The sequence below is a fragment of the Crotalus tigris genome, unplaced genomic scaffold, assembly GCF_016545835.1.
Source record: "Crotalus tigris isolate CLP2741 ecotype Arizona unplaced genomic scaffold, ASM1654583v1 scf7180000017598.18339901613:2243638, whole genome shotgun sequence".
NCBI lineage: Eukaryota > Metazoa > Chordata > Lepidosauria > Squamata > Viperidae > Crotalus > Crotalus tigris.
In genome coordinates, this window is record NW_024096502.1 from 1927501 (window position 1) to 1948858 (window position 21358).

At 43.5% G+C, this 21358-nt stretch overlaps 1 long non-coding RNA gene across 1 annotated transcript in view; it reads right to left on the reverse strand.

Moving 5' to 3' along the window:
• LOC120318417 overlaps nt 1-8570 on the reverse strand; it is an 8920-nt gene extending 350 nt beyond the window's left edge. The window contains exons 1-2 of the long non-coding RNA XR_005559494.1: nt 8427-8570; nt 4524-4526 (exon numbers count right to left, since the gene is read on the reverse strand). This is a non-coding gene — a long non-coding RNA (uncharacterized LOC120318417). The remainder of the gene's footprint in view (nt 1-4523; nt 4527-8426) is intronic.
• Between the last annotated feature and the right edge of the window lie 12788 nt (nt 8571-21358).

Genomic DNA, 21358 nt, shown 5'->3' on the forward strand with positions numbered 1-21358 from the left:
ATAGTACAAAATGCAGTATATAGGATCATCCCAACAATGAACTTTCTATCATAATTTCTGTGGCTTCTCTCTTTTTTGTACACTCCACTTTCTCCCTTTAAATGGTATTAGATAGCTAGACATGAGGATTGCTTGGGCTTTATCCCACAAAGCAGCCCCATTGAGGCTTATAAGAAGGATGCATCCTTCCATATCCATGTTGAGGTGCACATGAGCAGGAGCTGTGCATAAATATCTGAGACAGTAGATCTTTTCCTTTCTAACTATAACACTTGTCAGATCCCGTAAAACCATCATGAAATGTAAATAGGTCTGTATATGGGTATCTATATCTATATTTCTAACAAAGGAACTGAGTCTCAAAAATAAAAGGATATTCATTTTTAAATTAATTAACATTTTGATGTTTTATAGATAATATTAATTCAGAATAGTTCTTCAGGGCTTTATCACACAAATGTTTATCAAAGAGTTTCTCCATAGGTCCTTGTCAATGGGCCACTTTCCTTCCTTCCTTCCTTCCTTCCTTCCTTCCTTCCTTCCTTCCTTCCTTCCTTCTTCCTTCCTTTTTTCCCATCCTACTTTCCAGAACAACCCCTGAACAGATATAATCTACAGAATAATGTTGTCCTCTATTATCCTTTTTTTTCATTCATTATTTAAAGAAATGTATAATATTATACTTCCTAATCCTATAGGATAGCCAGAATACATATACAAATAGAGATAGAATTCTTACACTTAGAGAAAATACTTGAACAAGATGCATATACAGTATAATATCAGGAAGAATCAAAAGAAAATACACAGAAATATTTTAAAAAGACAAGTAGACATATATCCCATTTATAAACTGGGATGTTGTTGTGGTTGTTAGTTGCGAAGTCGTGTCCGACCCATTGCGACCCCATGGACAACGTTCCTCCAGGCCTTCCTGTCCTCTACCATCTTCTGGAGTCCATTTAAGCTCAGGCCTCCTGCTTCAGTGACTCCATCCAGCCACCTCCTTCTCTGTCGTCCCCTTCTTCTCTTGCCCTCCATCTTTCATAAACTGGCATAAAAAACAAGATTGAACAGAATTTAATGTCAGTGAAAAATGAGAAACTGAAATTTACAGATTTGCTTATTCTTAGATATGTTTAAGACTCCTTGAATACAGTGAGACATCTGATTGCAATCTAAAGATTAAAATTCTAGAATAACACACTCATGTGATCTGGTGCAGTATAACAATTAAGGTCTTGAACTATAACCAGGAAGATACAGGTTCAAATCAACTCCACATAAGCTCAGGGTTGGGTCAGTCATAATTGCTCAACCTAAGATATTCATTAATCTGCCAATTTATTTATTCTGCTTTTAAATAGCTGCTCCAGCAAATAGCAAAGAAATCAATCATGCTTACAATCAAATAAAACCAGCCTTGTTTTTCAGCAATTTTCCAAATGAGATTCCTGCACAAAATTGCCACTAGCCCCCATACTGATAGAAAATGTCATAACATCTTTGACTTTTTCTCCCACTTATTAAAAAGCACATTTTTCTTCCTTTGTTCTGACTAAAGGTAAAAAAAAAAAAAAAACGAGAAATGCAGTCAATCACAACTGTTTTTTTTTAACAAAGATATTCTGCCTGCCAATATATATATATATATATATATATATATATATATATATATATATATATATATATATATATATATAGATCAGCTATGCAAGTAAAAATATGACTCTTGGGTATGTTCATATTAAAATCAATAAATAGTCGAACACCAAGAGAATAAAATAAAATTATACAAAAGTTAAAAATGTTAAAACTTTTATTTATTAGACCTAGCTTTCGTCAAGAGCTCTTGACATCATCAGGGTGTAAACGGCAGTCGTTGGGAGGGCTTATATGCAGCCTCCAATCATTTGCGCTCAGCTCTTAGATCGTGTCATAGGTCCCAGCTGTGTGCATTGTGATCCAAGTGTGTATCCTGCATTGGGGTGTGGTTGTTTCTCGCCCCTTCTACGTATGCTGTTACGTGTGTCTTTCTCGCTAGTTCTAAAACTAGCTGGGGTATTTCCCCTTTCCTTGCAGTTAGTGCATTTATTGATTTATATATATATATATATATATATATATATATATATATATATATATATATATATATATATATATAAATCAATAAATGCACTAACTGCAAGGAAAGGGGAAATACCCCAGCTAGTTTTAGAACTAGCGAGAAAGACACACGTAACAGCATACGTAGAAGGGGCGAGAAACAACCACACCCCAATGCAGGATACACACTTGGATCACAATGCACACAGCTGGGACCTATGACACGATCTAAGAGCTGAGCGCAAATGATTGGAGGCTGCATATATATATATATATATATAGGTCTTTGGTTGTTCGGGTTTTCTCCCGCGTAAAATTGGAATGTATATAACCCCCCCAAACACATCTTAGATCTGACCAACCACTGCCTATCCAACACATACTTCATCTATAATGGACAAAAATACAAACAAACAGAAGGAGCACCCATGGGATCACCCCTCTCACCTGTCATTGCCAACCTCTACATGGAACACTTTGAAACCCAAGCTCTAGAAAAATCGGATCACAAACCCAAACTCTGGCTCAGATATGTAGACGACACCTTCATAATCTGGCCACATGGGAAAGAAAAACTGGACAACTTCCTCACACACCTCAACAGCCTACACCCCAAAATACAGTTCACCATGGAAACAGAAGCTAACAACCAACTTCCCTTCCTGGATGTCTTAGTCTACAAGAAATCCAATGGCTCCCTAGGACACACCATCTACCAGAAGAAAACACACACAAACCGCTATCTGCACGCTCTCTCACACCACCACCCAGCACAGATCAACTCTGTAGCCAAGACACTCATCTCCAGAACAAAATGCTTAGCTGACGAACAACACCTAAAACCCGAACTACACACTCTCACCAATGTACTAACATCCAATGGATTCCATAGAAATAAGATTACAAACCTAATCCAAAAAGAAACCCCCACCAAAATCCAAGACAAAGAACAAGAAAACGGCAAAGCCCTCCTCCCATACATAAAAGGCACCACAGACAGAATCAGTAAGATCCTCCATAAACACAACATCAAAACAGCATTCTGCACAAACAGAAAAATATCCACCATCCTTAGAAACCCCAAAGATAAAATTGAATTAGAAAATCAAGGAGTATACGAAATCCCATGCACCACTTGTCCCACCACATACATCGGACAAACCAACAGAAGAATAAGTGCACGCATTGAAGAACATAAGAACTCAGTCAAAAAAGAGGAACCAACATCTTCCCTGGTCCAACACCTTAAAGCCACAGGACACGAAATTGACTTTAAAAATACCAGAACCATTGCCAAAAGTGAACATTTTAATAACAGAATAATCAGAGAAGCCATCGAGATAGAAAAACGCCCACACAGCATGAACAAACGAGATGATACCTCCCGCCTACCATCCATTTGGAAACCTGCCCTTATTGACAAACGACTCCCTAACCCCAAAATCTTAAACCCCTCTGCAACTCAGATAACCTGAGCACAACCAAACAGAACACTCCCCCAGCCAATCAGAGCACAGCCAAGCCCCTAACCATTCAGAACACACCTCCACCCAATCAGAACACAGCCAAGCTCCCATCCAATCAGTTCATACCCTCACTGGCAGTTAAAAGGAAGAAACAGCTAAACCACACATTGCTGCTCAAAGCAAGAAGCTAAAAACACCAGCCTGAAGATGACGAATGTGACTTCGTCGAAACGTTGCCAAGACACTTCCAATTTTACGCGGGAGAAAACCCGAACAACCAAAGACCTATATACAAATACCCGCGAAAACCTCAGAAAACAAATATCGAACCTCTACGGGGAGGAAATCCACCATCTGACCAGGACCTATGAAAAACTTGAAGTCCAAAGAGCTTCCATTTTATGTGACCTCGCATTCCTACGTAACTGCCGAGATCAAAATCTAATCCCCACATGTTTCCAACTGAAATTCCACTCCAACTCTGCAGCCACCAAACGGATCCTGAAAAGAACAGAATTGGCCCTAATCAGAAATGAACTTCACACAAAAAGATTCCTCCTAGACCGAATTAACAAAGATCTCCTCACACTCCACCTCAAACTCAGCAACAAGATCCACCCCGCACTTTGGGACAAATCCAAACAACTCGCCGTCTGGAGAGCTGAAACACAGACCACCCTCAAGACAGATACACACACCAACAAACTCCGAAGACTACAAGAACGCCAGAAACAAACCCCTCCTCCCTCACAGCCACACATGAAACAAACAGTGCATAACATCTCAGATAGGATCCTCACCAAAGCCGAAACCAATGTCCTTTCCAAAGGATTCAACTTTGCAGTCGCTCCCAAACACATCCCCACTGAAACCATTATATGTGGAGTTGAAACCAGCCTGACCAAAATCAACCCCGATGACGCTAACAAAATCAGACTCAAAATCACCAACATCCTCTGCACCAGCAAGCCACCCAAAAGCAACTTACCCAAAGAGGAACAGACAGCACTACGTAACCTGAAAGAAGACACCAGCATAATAATCCTACCAGCAGACAAGGGCAACGCCACGGTGGTTATGAACACATCTGACTACCAAACCAAATTAACCAACCTACTCCAAGACTCCACATACAAACCCCTAAATACAGATCCCACCACCTACCTGGAAAAAACCACCAGAACCAAGATAAAAGCCTCCCCCATTAGCGAAGAGATCCAGCAAAGAATCATTCCCAGAGAGAAATCATCCAGATGCCCTAAACTCTATGGTCTCCCCAAGATACACAAAGAAGGAACCCCACTCAGACCTATAGTCAGCTCCATAGGCTCACCTCTACAAAACCTAGCCAAATTTCTCGCCAAACAACTACAGCCCTATGCAGAATCCATCACCTCACACGTAAAAAACTCATTCCAGTTTATAGAGATCATAAAGAAACAAAACTTACAGCCCAGCGACCTACTAGTGAGCTTCGATGTCATATCCCTCTTCACCCAAGTGCCTATCAAAGAAGCCTTGACAGCTATTCAAAACAAATATAACCCCCCCAAACACATCTTAGATCTGACCAACCACTGCCTATCCAACACATACTTCATCTATAATGGACAAAAATACAAACAAACAGAAGGAGCACCCATGGGATCACCCCTCTCACCTGTCATTGCCAACCTCTACATGGAACACTTTGAAACCCAAGCTCTAGAAAAATCGGATCACAAACCCAAACTCTGGCTCAGATACGTAGACGACACCTTCATAATCTGGCCACATGGGAAAGAAAAACTGGACAACTTCCTCACACACCTCAACAGCCTACACCCCAAAATACAGTTCACCATGGAAACAGAAGCTAACAACCAACTTCCCTTCCTGGATGTCTTAGTCTACAAGAAATCCAATGGCTCCCTAGGACACACCATCTACCAGAAGAAAACACACACAAACCGCTATCTGCACGCTCTCTCACACCACCACCCAGCACAGATCAACTCTGTAGCCAAGACACTCATCTCCAGAACAAAACGCTTAGCTGACGAACAACACCTAAAACCCGAACTACACACTCTCACCAATGTACTAACATCCAATGGATTCCATAGAAATAAGATTACAAACCTAATCCAAAAAGAAACCCCCACTAAAATCCAAGACAAAGAACAAGAAAACGGCAAAGCCCTCCTCCCATACATAAAAGGCACCACAGACAGAATCAGTAAGATCCTCCATAAACACAACATCAAAACAGCATTCTGCACAAACAGAAAAATATCCACCATCCTTAGAAACCCCAAAGATAAAATTGAATTAGAAAATCAAGGAGTATACGAAATCCCATGCACCACTTGTCCCACCACATACATCGGACAAACCAACAGAAGAATAAGTGCACGCATTGAAGAACATAAGAACTCAGTCAAAAAAGAGGAACCAACATCTTCCCTGGTCCAACACCTTAAAGCCACAGGACATGAAATTGACTTTAAAAATACCAGAACCATTGCCAAAAGTGAACATTTTAATAACAGAATAATCAGAGAAGCCATCGAGATAGAAAAACGCCCACACAGCATGAACAAGCGAGATGATACCTCCCGCCTACCAGCCATTTGGAAACCTGCCCTTATTGACAAACGACTCCCTAACCCCAAAATCTTAAACCCCTCTGCAACTCAGACTAACCTGAGCACAACCAAACAGAACACTCCCCCAGCCAATCAGAGCACAGCCAAGCCCCTAACCATTCAGAACACACCTCCACCCAATCAGAACACAGCCAAGCTCCCATCCAATCAGTTCATACCCTCACTGGCAGTTAAAAGGAAGAAACAGCTAAAACCACACATAAAGCACCAGCAAGATGACGAATGTGACTTCGTCGAAACGTTGCCAAGACACTTCCAATTTTACGCGGGAGAAAACCCGAACAACCACAGACCTATATACACATACCCGCGAAAACCTCAGAAAACATATATATATATATATATATATATATATATATATATATATATATATATATATATATATATATTCAAAAAGAATATGCACATATCCAGATCTGCCCTTTTTTCAGACTCTGGTTATCTTCCAGCAACAGCAAAAGACATTTGCAAAAAAAAAAAAAAAAGAAAGAAAGAAAGAAAAGAACGGATGCTTTGAAAAATGTGCATGGAAAATGCGTAGATTAAAAAAAAAACCTGCGTAGATCGTGCAAGTGCCTTCGCAAAACTTTTGGGTCAATTTTATTAACACTGGGAAGAACAAGATGTGGATCAGGGAGCTGAGGAATTCAGAAGGAATAAAATTGGATAGATTGCCCTAATTTAAAGTGGTAGAAGCCCTACGCCCACTGCCTGATGCGGATCCTCTTCCTACTGCTATTCTGGTCCGATTTCCCTCCTTTCCTGTAAATGGAACTTCTCTCTCATCAGCTGCTACAAAACGCATTTGCATTATCCTGGGTCATGTATCATCCTTCATTTATGAGAAACAGTCTTTTTTATCTGTCTGTCTGTCTGTCTGTCTGTCTGTCTATGCCTGATTTGGGCTGTTAAAGATCTTACGTTCACGCTTGTGGGCATCTATTCTTAGACTGCTTGGTGGTGTCATGCTTGCTCCAGGTTTTCATCTGGCTTCTCTTATTCTGTGCAACATTATGCCATATCCTGTTGGCTTCTCTGCGGTGGGATGCCAAGGCAGATTAGGCTGTGCTTACTGGACTGTTTCTGAGTCAGGTGCCGTCATCACATGGCCTCTCCTGGCAGACGGTGGGATGGAAGTCCAATATTATTGTAATCTCTTGCCTTGAGGTTGACCTCAAATGACTCCCTTGGATTACCCATCTCATTTCACGGTTACTTTATAAGTTGGGAGGGAAGGAGGGGGAGAGAAATAGAGACAGAAGAGACACCCCCCCACACACACAGGGAGAGAGAGAGAGAGAGAGAGGGAGGGAGGGAGGGAGGGAGGGAGAGAGAGAGAGAGAGAGAGAGAGAGAGAGAGAGAGAATGAGAGACTGAAAAAGTAGATGATTGCTTTTGCCATTACTAATTTGGTGCTTTTATTTTTTGCTTTTATTAACTTCATACAAAAAAGATATAAAAATAAACATTTAAAAACAACCACAACAAAAGATTAACCAACCATCACTGCTATACAAGGCCTACGTATACCAGACATGTACATTTATAATTCTTCTACATCAGACATGTCAAACCTGCGACGTCACGTGATGTCGCGCAATGATTCGGGATGGTTTTGCCATTGCTGGCAATGGGGTGGGCATGGCTTCTGGATGACGCATCCAGCCCATGGGCCAGTAGTTTGACATCCCTGTTCTACATCATCGTGAGCCAATGGTGGCGCAGTGGTTAGAATAAAGAACTGCAGGCTAATTTTGCTGACTGCCAGCTGCCTGCAATTTGGCAGTTCGTTTCTCACCAGCTCAAGGTTGACTCAGCCTTCCCTCCTTCCCAGGTCGGTAAAATGAGGACCCAGATTATAGGGAACAATATGCTGACTCTGTAAACCACTTAGAGAGGGCTGTAAAGCACTGTGAAGTGGTACATAACTCTAAGTGCTATTGCTATCATTACAGTAAAAGGTACCCCCTATTTCATGAGAGTCAATCAGAGCTAATCTACCTTGGTTAAATAATAGTTGTTAATAGCAGCAACTCTGCAAATCCTAGAGTAATGGTGCTCACGTGTTTATTTATTCCAGTGGTGAAAAAGAAGCCTTTTTATGTAGAGCATGGAGTTTCCACTCTCTTTGCCCAGATGCCAACTTTCATGAAAAGGAAAAGAGTTCAAAAGGGTTTTCAGAGGAGAAATAACAAACTGAAGATACAGAGGAAGAAGTGATGAGGAAAATCCTGGACTGTGCTGAGATGGACAAATTAACAAAAGAGATAAAAGAAAAGGAAGACACAGAGTACTATCTAACATGGAACAAGTGGTATGACTGGTTAGAGACCAGAAATAATAGAGGAGAATAAATATGAAAAGGTCAAAAATGAAAATATGTGTATAATAATGTATAATAATAATAATATGAATTATTCTTAGTAAGAAGTAGAATATAAAGGAAGAAAAATGTAAATAAGAAACAACGGGGCAACAAGGACAAATATTCTAAAGAAGAATAAGGGGGGAAATGTAAATAATAGAAGATTACCGTTGTGTAATTGCTGTAAAAAAAAGGGGAGAGGAGTATATACTGTGTGTGTATGTGTGTTATGTTTTGCTTTGTTTTGTTGGTTAAAAATAATAATAAAAAATAAAAAAAACAAACAAACTGAAGATAGCTGTGCTTAAAACAGATCCAGAGACTGCAGCAGAACAAAAGGACAGTGAGCAGCCTTGAGATGACCCATGAATGCTCCGTACAGGTGCTCCTCTCAAAAGACATCAAGTCAGCATCTTTGGCAGGTTTAGACCTCCGGGAGACGAGGGAATGGCCCTCTTGCTCAGATTGCGGTCTGCGTCCTTGCAAGGACAATAAGTCTGCATACTTTCTTTTCTAATCACTTTTTGAAATTTCCTTCAATTCTTAGTGAAAACAATTTAAGGGCCTTTAAAAAAAAACAAAAACTGGAATCAGCAGCAAAAAGGAAATTATAACTCCGATTTTAGAAAACTGCAAATGAACTAAGAGTCCCCGAAATTTGAAATAAGATTTTCATGCTAATTATAAGAATCCGTTCCAATGGGCAAATACTTTCATTTTGATTTCTTTTCTTTTCTTTTTTTAAAAAAGCATGACAGGATGGGACTTTGAAAGTTGGACACTAGAGGGAACTAGAAGGAAATAAATACTACAATTGTAGGAGGAGAGCGCTTAAATTTAACTTACATTATAATGCAGAATGGAGCAAAATACTTCCTCATTTGGCATAAGGGAGGGTAGTTTTGAACAATGGACCAAGTAAGTAAGAGTGTCTGCCTCTATGGATAGACTGCGTCTCAAAGATGTCATGGAAGAGGATCAAGTTTTCCCAGAAAAGACCAAGATTCATCTGAAAGGGGATTTAAAAATGAAAAGCTACAAACATGTTATGGGAAAAAGTCATCATCCCTTTTTGAAGGAAGAAAGCTGAGTTCCCTTCTTAATGCTTGGCAGCCCCCAGAATTTACATTTACATTTACATCTGCAGCTTACATTCTGGAATGTAAACTATGAAAGTATCAAGAGGGCATGCAAGCTTAATGTAAGGACCCACCCCACTTTGCATCTTAAGAAGACAGAACTCTTGGAATAGCTCTTCCAACAGGAATCCTTTATTAAGAGAAAATGGTTGCAGGCATGCTAGACAGGACTTGGGGTTCAAGCTCTCCCATTCAAGGTTTTAAGGGTTTCCCCAGTAGTCCCACCCAATCAACCCCCCTTCCAGTGATAGTTTCAAGTATCACAATTCCATCCCCTTTCTTCTTCCGTCTGGATGGAGACTTCAGATAACTACATGAAAGGCAATTACTCTTCTTTGATATGTTAAAGCTTAGAGGCCACAATAAACACACATTCAGTCCTTTGAAGTGTGCTGAAGGAAGTGAGGGCCATAAAGCCCCTTTGCTCTCCCCCTTTTCTCCCTCTTATGGCAGAATCCAGAGAAGGCAGAATTGGGAGTTTCTATGTTTGATAATTAAAGATGAAATATAATTGGATTCTGACATCCGGCCCCTCTTAACAATAAGAGAGATCCACCTGAAAGAAAACACAAGTAAAAAATTTAGTTAGGCTTGTTAGGATACTCTGTGTGAAACTTCTTCAATAGCTTCGGGGCTCTGACGTGACGTTTATGGACCCACTCATTTTGTGAGGCAGGGAGGTGTTTCCAGGCAACTAGGTACTGAGTTGTTCCACGATATCTCCTAGAGTCAAGGATCTCTTTTATTTCGAAGTGTTGTTCCCCCTCCACCATGATTGGAGGTGGTGGGGGGGGGATTTTTGGCCGTAGAGGTGACTGATGCTCTCTTTTCAGCAAGCTGCAATGAAAAACTGGGTGTATTTGCCTGAGGTTTTTGGGTAATTCTAATTCTACTGTTACTGGATTTATGATCCTTTTAATTGGAAAAGGTCCTATATATTTTGGTCCAAGTTTTTTACAGGGCTGTAGGGACTTTAGGTATTTTGTAGATAAGTACACCATTTCTCCTATAATGAATGGTGTAGGCTCAACCCTTTTTTTTATCGGCTTGTGCTTTGTATGCCCGCCTAGCTTCATCTAGTGATTTTCTGACTATTGGCCCGGTGTTTTGTAGGTTTTCCATCCATTCTTTCAGTGAAGGGATCGTTGGTTCTTTTGGGGTTAACTCTGGCATAGGGTTGAAACTTTGGCCGTTGGCTCTTTGAAAAGGAGTGTAGCCTGTGCTGGAGTGGACTGCATTATTGTAGGCAACTTCTGCAAAAGGAAGTAAGTCCGTCCAATCACTCTGTTGGAAATTTAAAAAACATCTCAAATATTGCTCAAGTACCGACTGGCAGCGTTCCGCTTGTCCAACTGTCTGAGGGTGATGGCTAGATGTCAGTCCCTGAGTGGTCCCTAAGAGGGATAAAAATTCCTTCCAAAATGTAGACGTAAATTGCACTCCCCTATCAGAGATGATGCGTTGGGGTGCCCCGGGCAATCTGTAAATGTGCTGGATAAAAAGTTTTGCTAAGGCCTTTGCAGTGGGAATTTTTTGGCAAGGGATAAAGTGCACCTGTTTGGAAAATAGGTCCGTGACTGTCCAGATAACAGTATTCCAATTGCTTTCAGGCAATTCCACTATAAAATCCATGGCTATTTCCCTCCAGGGGGCTGAGGGACTTGCCACTGGTTGTAACAGCCCTGGCGATTTCCCTTGCAAACCTCTTTGCTGATGCACAGGTTGGGCAGCTGGCAACATAACTTTCTATGTCCTTTTTTATTGATGGCCACCAAAATTGCCGTTTAATTAAGTGTAAAGTTTTTACAAATCCAAAATGCCCTGCTGATTTTGTGTCATGGCAAAGTTGCATGAAAGTTAGTCTTTGAGTTGTTGGTATATATAACTTTTCCCCTACCCAAGGCAATCCGTCTCTCATTGTGCACACATGTTTGTTTTTCTGGAACCAATCATCTGTTTCCAAACTTTTTCTGAATTCAATCCCAGTTTGGCTGTCCAGTTGTGGTTTTATTTTGGCTTGGGTTCTTGTGGTTACTGGCGCTGCCAGTTGTGATTCTGCCATTATTGGTCTAGAGTCTGTGGTTCGTGCGCTGTTATATTGGGGCATGCGAGATAGTGCATCTGCCAGGAAGTTCTTTCTTCCTGGTAAATGTTTGAGCTTAAATTGGAATTGGTGAAAATGCTGGGACCAGCGGGCTTGGTTGGGATTGAGTTTCCTGGAAGTTTTCAGGGCTTCTAAATTTTTGTGATCAGTCCATACCTGGAAGGGGATTTTGTTGCCTTCCAGGAACTGTCGCCACGTGAGTAATGCCCAACGTATCCCATAAGCCTCCTTCTCCCATACGGGCCAGCGCTGTTCTGTTTCCGTGAGTTTCTTAGATGTATATGCACAGGGTTGCAATACTGCATCATCATTTTCTTGTAATAGCACAGCCCCCACTGCCACATCACTTGCATCTGCCTGTATTATGAAGGGTTTGTCCATGTCTGGGTGCCTTAGTACTGGTTCGGCAGAAAAAAGTCTCTTTAGTCTCTCAAACGCTGCTTGGCACTCCATTGTCCATGTTAGTGGCTGGCTAGGTTTTACTGAGGATGTTCCCTTCGTTTTTAGTAAGTTAGTGAGGGGCAAGGCTATCTGTGCAAATGAGGGGATGAATTGGCGGTAAAAATTTGCAAAGCCCAGGAAACTTTGTAGTTGCTTTCTTGTGCGGGGTGGTGCCCATTCTAATACTGCTCTGACCTTCTCTGGGTCCATTTCAATGCCCTGTGGGGATATGCGATAGCCTAGGTAGTCTATCCTTTCCTGGTGGAATTCGCATTTTGAGAGTTTGGCATATAGGTGAGCGGCTCGCAGCTTCTTTAAAACCGCTCTGACAAGTTTGACGTGTTCTTCTTTTGTTTCGGTAAAGATAAGAATGTCGTCCAAGTAAACAAGGACCCCCTTAAACAGGTGCTCCCTTAGAACGTCATTGATTAATTGCATAAAGACTGCAGGGCCCCCTTGTAATCCAAATGGCAAGACTTTGAATTGATAGCACCCCCTGGGGCAGTTAAATGCAGTCTTCCATTCGTCCCCTTCCTTGATTCTCACGCGATAGTAAGCTTCCCTTAGGTCTAGTTTAGAAAAATTTTTCCCTTTCGATAGGTGTGACAGCATGTCTTTCATGAGGGGCAGCGGGTATAGGTTGCTTTCACTGATTGTGTTCAGGGCCCTATAATCCACGCATAAACGTAAAGAGCCATCCTTCTTCTCTCTAAAAAGGACCGGGGCAGCCACTTTAGGCTTAGCTGGTTCAATGAAACCTCTCTCCAGGTTTTTTTTTATAAATCTTTCCATTTCCTCCTTCTCCTTTGGGCTCATGGAGTATAATCTGGGTTTCGGAGTTTTGCCCCAGGCTTGAATTCAATGGTACAGTCTGTGGGTCGGTGGGGGGGAAGCTCATTCGCCCTCTCCTCACTGAAGACTTCAGCAAGGTCCCTATATTCCTCTGGTATTTCTGTTAATCTTTTTTCCTCTCCTATGGATGCTTTTTCTATTCTTGATTCTGGTAGCCTCTCTTGGGGTTTTAAGTCCATAGGGTCCCCCTTCGGGAATTTGATTTCTGTCGTCCTCCAATTTACCCAGGGGTTCCATTTTTTCAACCATTCCATCCCTAGAATCATTGGGCATTCCATGCCTGGGGTCACCACAAACGTTATGTCCTCCTCATGTTTGCCCAGGGAGAGGTGTATTGGTAGAGTGGCTAGGGTAGCTGGCACCCCCCCCCTGCTATGGATCCATCTAACTGGCCAAATGAGATTGGTTGTTCCAGTCTCCTGGATGGGATGCCCAGATTCCCCACTAGTGTTGGGCTAATGAGGCAGCGGGTGCAGCCAGAGTCTATTAAGGCTTTCACCTTCACAGCTTCGGGCATGGGGGGGATTAATATAGTCACTGTTTTGAAGATGGGTGTGATGCGTCCACTTACCAGGGGTTCGCCTTCCGAGCTGTCATCTGAGGCATCCACCGTCCCTGTGGTGTAGGCTGGAGTTCTTTCCCCTTGGTGAGCAGAGGTGGGGTTTTCTGCAATTTCCATCATTTTCATGGCTGTTTCTTTTGGCTTAGCTGAATACCCTCTGGGTTTGTTGATTGGGGATCTGTCTGGGTTGTGCTGGGGGGCCTTTGAGCGGCATTCTACAGCTCGATGCCCTTCTCTTCCGCACTTGAAACACCCCATCTGCTTCTTGGCTGTATCCGATGATTTCACCGGTTGGTGTGTCAGCTCAGGCGGGGGGCGGCTCCATTGTTTTCCTCGGCGATGCCTCTTCAATATGTCGATCTCTGCTTCCTCTGCCAAGACGTACCATTCCTCAAGTCGATGTGGGTCTCCTCGGGGCAGGCAAGCATCATATAGATCATAGTTTAGTCCGTCTTTGAAACGGCCAAGGAGGATGTCTTCTGGCCAATTCAGTTTGCTGGCAATGGCTCGGAATTCTTGTGTATACTCAGCCACTGGGCGTTTGCCCTGCCTCATCGTTGTTATTCTTTCACGGGCTTTGCGATCAGCCAGGGGGTCTTCAAATCGTCTTCTCAACGAGGACATGAAACGGTTGAAGTTACTGAGTTCTGGGGCATTGGAGTCATGCAGGTTCACCACCCAATCTGCAGCTGGTCCATCCAGGGCAGATTGCACGATCCGGATGCGGGCTTTGTCGCTGGGGATGTCCTGCCCATATTCCTCCATGTAGCTGAGGACTTGGGTTAGGAAAAACCCCAAGCGTGTTGGCTCCCCTTTGAATTTCACCTCCAACGGTGGACGTCTTGGAATGGATCGGTGCCTCCATTGTGGGTGGTAGTGTCTTCCGTCCAGATTTCCATCTGTGGTCCGGTAGGGGGTGGGAGCTCCTGGATCAGTAAATGTCCCTGGGGTTGCAGGTTCCACGTCCCCCTCGGTGTCTCTCCCTTTGTGGCTCCAGGAACTGGGGCGGGCGTAGGGCTCAGGAATCTCCTCTCCTAGGGAGCTGAGAGTTCTCTTCATCAGGTCAATAGCTCTCTCTAGGATCCAGTCTGAGTACGGCATACAGCTTCCTCCCTCTTCACTTGCGTGCAGGGATTTCTCCATCTCCTGCTTCCATTCTGGTTGCTTGGTCCCCCGTCTCAGGGTCACTTTTCTTGATTCCTTTCCCCACTCGCTTTTCTTTCCAACGCCCATCGACCAGCTAGGCTTGTGGTCCTGTGTCTCCACCACTTCTTCTTCTGAGAAATCTGGCCTCTCGGATCCCAACATCTGGCAAGGTTCCAACTGGGTCAGCGGCTCTCTTTCCAGGGAGTTTTCTCCCTCTCTTGCTTCGTTGTCTGACATGGTAAATTTTTGCAAAATCCCCCGGCAAGGGTCTACCTTCCAGGTGGATTAATTTTGCAAGTCCTGTCTAATGTAAGGACCCACCCCACTTTGCATCTTAAGAAGACAGAACTCTTGGAATAGCTCTTCCAACAGGAATCCTTTATTAAGAGAAAATGGTTGCAGGCATGCTAGACAGGACTTGGGGTTCAAGCTCTCCCATTCAAGGTTTTAAGGGGTTCCCCAGTAGTCCCACCCAATCAACCCCCCTTCCAGTGATAGTTTCAAGTATCACAATTCCATCCCCTTTCTTCTTCCGTCTGGATGGAGACTTCAGATAACTACATGAAAGGCAATTACTCTTCTTTGATATGTTAACGCTTAGAGGCCACAATAAACACACATTCAGTCCTTTGAAGTGTGCTGAAGGAAGTGAGGGCCATAAAGCCCCTTTGCTCTCCCCCTTTTCTCCCTCTTATGGCAGAATCCAGAGAAGGCAGAATTGGGAGTTTCTATGTTTGATAATTAAAGATGAAATATAATTGGATTCTGACACTTAATGCCCTACATCAGGGGTGTCAAACTCAATTTCATTGAGGGCCGCATCAGCATTGTGGTTGCCTTTGGGGGGACCAGGTGGGTGTGGCCAGGGTGGGTGTGGCCTACTGCGTGGGCATGGATGGAGTGGGTATGGCCTACTGGGTGGGCATGGCCAGCTCTACATCGTTTGCGTCAAGGGTGCCTGTGGGAGGCTGGGCAGGAGTGGGACAGATCTGAGGGTCTCTGGCAGAAGGGGCTGGGACTGGGGCAAGTGCCAAGGCATGGTCCACTGGAGGAGCCTCACTGTTCCTCTTAGGCCATGTGGGGGGTGGCTGGATGGGCAGCAGAGGTCAAGTGCCCAGCCTGGCCCTCGAGCACCCGCGGCACCAAGCCCAGCCCCACTTCCCCAAGGGGGCGCCCAGCTGCACTTACCTCCTCCTCAAGGCTGCGGCTGCTGTGCTTGCTCTCCTTAGCCAGGTTGCTCATGATGGGTACAAGGGCAAAGTCAGAGGGAAGCCCATTCCCTCTCCATGAGAGGAGACCCGGCTTTGTATCCAAAGCTTCCTTAGCAATAGGATGGGAGACCCCCAGGATAGGCCAGGAGGAGGGGGCAAGGGGATGGTGAAAGGGCAGCAGGGCAGGACTAAGGCAGGACTTCCCTCAGACCCTCCCTCTCCTTTTTTCCTTCTTTCCTCCCCAACTGCTGAGCCCTCAAGAGAGGTTCATCCTTTCTTTACTCTGAACCTGGGTAACAAAGCAGATCACAAGCAACTAACCTTCCCATCGCCTTGCATCATGCATTATGTTCCTTGGAACTGACGAATTGGACTGAACCCCAAGAAAGCTAATGTCACAATAAATTTGCAAAGCTTTTAAAGTGACCCAGGAGTCTTTGCTATGAGTTATTTCCTTTGTTAAACAAACAAACAAACAAACAAATCAGAGAATGATGCAGAAATGAGACTGGATATACTTGTATGAATTTGTAGGGGAAAGAGACGAGATAAGATCTGCCCTTCACTAGTCTTCTACCATCCCTTGAATTAAGGTAGAAGAGGATGAAACTTTAAAGCCCCATCCTGCTTTAGAAGTATGAACTAGGCCAGGGGTAGGCCACCTTGGCTCTTTTATGACTCGTGGACTTCAACTCCCAGAATTCCTGAGCCGGCATGGCTCAGCTTGGAAACTTCTCCCTTTCCCCTCAGCATGGCTGGCTCAGGAATTCTGGGAGTTGAAGTCCACAAGTCATAAAAGGAGCCAGGGTTGCCTACCTCTGGCCTAGGCCTAGGCTGCTTTATGACATGTGGACTTCAACTCCCAGAATTCCTGAGCCGACATGACTCAGCTTGGAAACCTCTCCCTTTCCCCTCAGCATGGCTGGCTCAGGAATTCTGGGAGTTGAAATCCACGAGTCCTAAAAGAGCCAAGGTGGCCTAGCCCTGAACTAGGCAATGATGCTTCCAAAGAAGCAACTTGTGAGACAGGAAGAGTGCTTTTCATTGCTCCAGAATCTTCCCAAGTGGTCACAACCATGTCAATTCAGCCTCTGGAAAGCCACCTTGTAGGGAACACTCTGATGATCCTCAGAATGATGCATTGAATTGTAACGATGATAGTTACTTAGTCTGTCACTCTCAGTACTATGCAGGAAGGGTAGATGCCGAGTTATACTCCAGCTACAATAAAACTATTGACCCAGAGAACAGTTTGGTAAGATAACAAGAGAGGCTTGATTGCCGTTCAGTATCTGTCATGGTCCACTGTCCAAACTGATTACTTTATTGTAGCTAAAAGAAAGGCCAGCCTGGACAAAAGCTGCTGAAGCAGAGTTGTCTGCATAAGCATGGAAGACCATGAGCAAGCAAGATTATAAGTAGGAGGTTTAGGGGGAGAACATTGGAGAATAATGCCACCACAACGCCCTTACTCAGCCCTATATGATTAAAAAAGGGAATCATGCTCAGATGAGATATTGTTGGAGATGAATCCCATGCTCCAAATTTGTATTCCTTCCTTCCTTCCTTCCTTCCTTCCTTCCTTCCTTCCTTCCTTCCTTCCTTCCTTCCTTCCTTCCTTCCCTCCTTCCTTCCCTCCTTCCTTCCTTCCTTCCTTCCTTCCTTCCTTCCTTCCCTCCTTCCTTCCCTCCTTCCTTCCCTCCTCCTTCCCTCTCTTTCCCCTCTCTCTCTCCCTCTCTTCTTCCATCCCTCCCTCCCTTCCTTCCCTCTATCCTTTCCTTCCCTCCTCCCTCCCTCTCTTTCCTCTCCCTCTCTCCTTCCTTCCTTCCTTCCTTCCTTCCTTCCTTCCTTCCTTCCTTCCCTCTTTTCTTCCCTCCTTCCTTCCCTCCTCCCTCCCTCTCTTTCCCCTCCCTCTCTCCCTCTCTTCTTCCCTCCCTCCCTCCCTTCCTTCCCTCTATCCTTTCCTTCCTTCTTCCCTCCCTCTCTTTCCTCTCCCTCTCTCCTCCTCCTTCCTTCCTTCCTTCCTTCCTTCCTTCCTTCCTTCCTTCCTTCCTTCCTTCCCTCCCTCCCTCCCTCCCTCCCTCCCTCCCTCCCTCCCTTCTCTGCCAGCATTTGAGGGAAGAAGTGTCTTGAATAACTATCCAGGCACTGGTTACACAACAATGAAGATTTTAAGGCTGATGGATGTGAGTCAATCTAGCCAGGTGGATGCTCCGTGCAAACTGCCTTTGTTGCAAGATCTTGTGGCAGAAGTGAGATTAGCCATGGGGATTTATTTGCCAAATTTATAGATCTGCCTTTTGTCAGAATGATTTTTATATTGTTCTTAACTGCAGTGGCAGTCTATAAATTACACTTGATCATATGCAGACACACGGACACACACACACACACACACACACACACACACACACACTGTTGAAAGAAACTGGAAAAATATGAAGCTTCAAGCAAGTGCCAACCCCAAGAAAAGGAAAGATATTCTGAGCTACAGCAGAAATACACTCACATTTAGGCTTGCTAAGATTTTCAAAGACATAAAACTTGGTGACATGCTGTCATTATCTACTTATCAGTGGATAAGTTTCACTTTCTGGAAATTGTCTTAGTAAATATTGCAGATTCTCTCTCTCTCTCTCTCTCTCTCTCTCTCTCTCTCTCTCTCTCTCTCTCTCTCTCATATCATATGTCAAAGTTTCCCTCCGCCACTTTTTGTGAAATAACTTTGTTTTCCCTCCATAATATTTTCTTTTTAAATAATAACTTGGCAACTAGGTCATTTTTTCTTGCCTAACATTTGTTCCACAGATGCATAGATTTATCACAATTAAGATGCTATAAGAAACAGGTTATGGAACATCTAATGGAAGAGTTGGGGCTTCAACTTTGCATGGCAGAGACAAACTAATTTACATAACTGATGATGGTGAGGATGATGATTGAGATGATGATGATGATGATTGTGATGATGATGATTGTGATGATGATGATTGTGATTGTGATGATGATGGGATGTGAATGTCCTCCAGGACTAAACTGCGTCATTGGGTACCAGTGAGTGACATGGAAAAGATTGAAGAAGGCAACTGTCAGGCCTGCCGCAATTTGACCCCTTAGGAAAGAAAAACCTTTGACTCCATTTGGTTAAAGCCAAGGGCCCATTGGGTGGGTGTGGCCCATTGGGTGGGTGTGGCCTATTGGGTGGCCCATTGGGTGGGTGTGGCCTATTGGGTGGCCCATTGGGTGGGTGTGGCCTATTGGGTGGCCCATTGGGTGGGCGTGGCTGCGGTGGTAACGGCAGACTGAGTGGGACTAAAAAGTTCAATCAATCCATTCCAACTTGGCAAGATTTTTTTTCCCCTGAGAGAAGTTGAAATTGATTGATTGATTGAACCTTTTTTTTTTTTTGCACACAGCAGTGGAGGCCTAAAGCAAAAAGGATTTAGAAAACCCAGCTGAAGGCCTAGGACTGGACTGATGGCACATGTGCTCACAGAGAGGGCTCTGTGTGCCACCTGTGGTATGTGTGCCATAGGTTCACCACCACGGTTCTAAGGGGAATATTACTTTTCAGTTGGACCCTTCAAAACAGGATGCCTAACAGGGACCTGACCACCTTCTGTAAAGTAACCCTCCATGCCAGTGGATTCTGGAGCTCTTCCTTAGATGGGGAAGGGACAGGCCAGTAGGAAGAGCTAGAGTGATAGGCTCTTGGCATCTTAGCCCTGCTCAGCATCTGTCAAATGGGCATGCAAACTGGAGCCCCTTATGTAAACGCTAAAAACAAAATATTTAGTTTTTAGATGGTAAGATTGTTGAGGGGAACAGCATATTTGAAAACAAAATGACTTAGCTGTTTTCCTACCTGTCAGTTGCCAAAATCAGTCCTTTAGATACAGCTATAAAATAGTTGAACAGGCCTCTCCTAGCTAACTGGTGTTGCTTCAGAAGCTGGAAACCTGGCTACAGGCCAACCCTAATCAGCATAAAATCACTGAATTCCTTCATAGGTCCTCAGTGACTTGGATAGAAGCTTCTTCTCCTCATACTAAACATAATAATACAGCAGAGAGATTCTCTGAGAATCAGACTTTGTGGTATCCATAGCAGAACATCCAGGTTCAGCCAGAGTTTCATTCCATACGGCATTAACCTTGTGAACTCTCAAGTTTCCTCCTTCCGTTATATATTCAAGATGGACAGAATTTAATATTTATTTGCTATGTATATGTAGGGAAGTGAGTCTATACATATGTTGTTCATAGTATGTTTAGGTGTGTGTCATGTATGTGTTTCACTTTGAGAGCGGGCAACTAAATTTCATTTTTGATGTGTGCCGTTGTGCCCACAGTAAAAAAAAAAAGACAATAAAGGTTATCTTATCTTATCTTATCTTATCTTATCTTATCTTATCTTATCTTATCTTATCTTATCCTATCCTATCCTATCCTATCCTATCCTATCCTATCCTATCTTATCTTATCTTATCTTATCTTTGAATGCTGCTTGGCCAGAGTTATTTTACAACAGCCTCTCAAAGAAGAAACTGTTTCTCTCCAACTGAAGGCCACAAGTTTCATTGTGGTGCTTTCTGATCCAGATGAAATAAACCCACCATAATCCACTGCCAGCAATCCTCAGGTGGCTGGCTGGATTTGAAGTCCAAAACAATTGCTTAGCATCAAGTTGCCTACCTCTGGACTAAACTGGACTAAAGGGCGGAAGGTCATCAGAGGGAGATCCAACCTAGAAGTAAGGAGAAATTGTCTGACAGCGAGAGCAATTAATCAATGGAATAGCTTGCCTCCTGGGGTTGTGGGTGCTCCATCACTGGAGGTTTTCAAAAATAGAGTGGACAACCATTTGACTGGAATGGTATGAGGCTCCTTCCTTGAGCAGGAGATTGGACCAGAAGATGTTCCTCTTGTATGATATCAATCCAGAAAAAAGTCTTCCATGGAGACAATTCATTGAACTTCAACAATAGGTTAGCAAACAATATTCTATCAAAGAGATTTCTATGGTGGCACGCTATATATCAGATTGCTTCTACTGCTGCATACTACTACTACTACTACTACTACTACTACTACTACTACTAATAATAATAATAATAAAGTTGGAAGGAACCTTGGAAGTCATCTAGTTCAACCCCCTGCTCAGGCTGGAAACCTTATACCATTTCAGACAAATGGTTGTCCAGTCTCTTCTTAAAAACTTCCAGTGTTGGAAGTTCACCATTCTGGAGGCAGGTTGTTCCACTGGTTAATTGTTCTAATTGTCAGAAAGTTTCTCCTTAGTTCTAGGTTGCTTCTCTC